The sequence below is a fragment of the Ricinus communis genome, chromosome 9, assembly GCF_019578655.1.
Source record: "Ricinus communis isolate WT05 ecotype wild-type chromosome 9, ASM1957865v1, whole genome shotgun sequence".
In the NCBI taxonomy this organism is placed as follows: domain Eukaryota; kingdom Viridiplantae; phylum Streptophyta; class Magnoliopsida; order Malpighiales; family Euphorbiaceae; genus Ricinus; species Ricinus communis.
Genome location: NC_063264.1, coordinates 389213 through 389812, shown reverse-complemented (window position 1 = coordinate 389812; position 600 = coordinate 389213).

Genomic DNA, 600 nt, shown 5'->3' with positions numbered 1-600 from the left:
ATTTATTAAGGAAAAAATTTCGGGTATTACAGTTTGCTCTTATGAGTGAGAGGTCTTGAGCCCGAGACCTCTCCTATGCATTAAGTGATTTTTCACTTTTATGATCAGTGTAAGGGGATGACTATTTCCTGTTGTGTAGTCTATGACCTATTAGTTCTCCAATGAATAAAAAAAATATTTTCTATACATATCCCACTAGGTATCATTGACACAATTTTGTAGCTATTACTAGGTTATGATTTATACAAGTTATGCATCTATTATATGATTATTAAGCAACTAAAACAATAATATAAACATATCATAATCAAAACATATACGTGCAAGAAAGGATACAAATAAATTTACTGACGGAGCTTTACAAATTAATTGATTAATTTAGTCATTTATTGGCTGAACTTAATACTAAATAATATTAATAATTCAATAAGTTTAAATTTAATTCTAAAATTTGTACTTTATTAAAAATTTTGAATAATTGAATATAACCAAGTTTTATAAAATAAAATAAAAAATAATTTTTTAAATATACTTTGTACTTTTTTTTATATTTTAGTAATATACAATTAGAACATAGCTAATTTATAATAATTCAAAGAT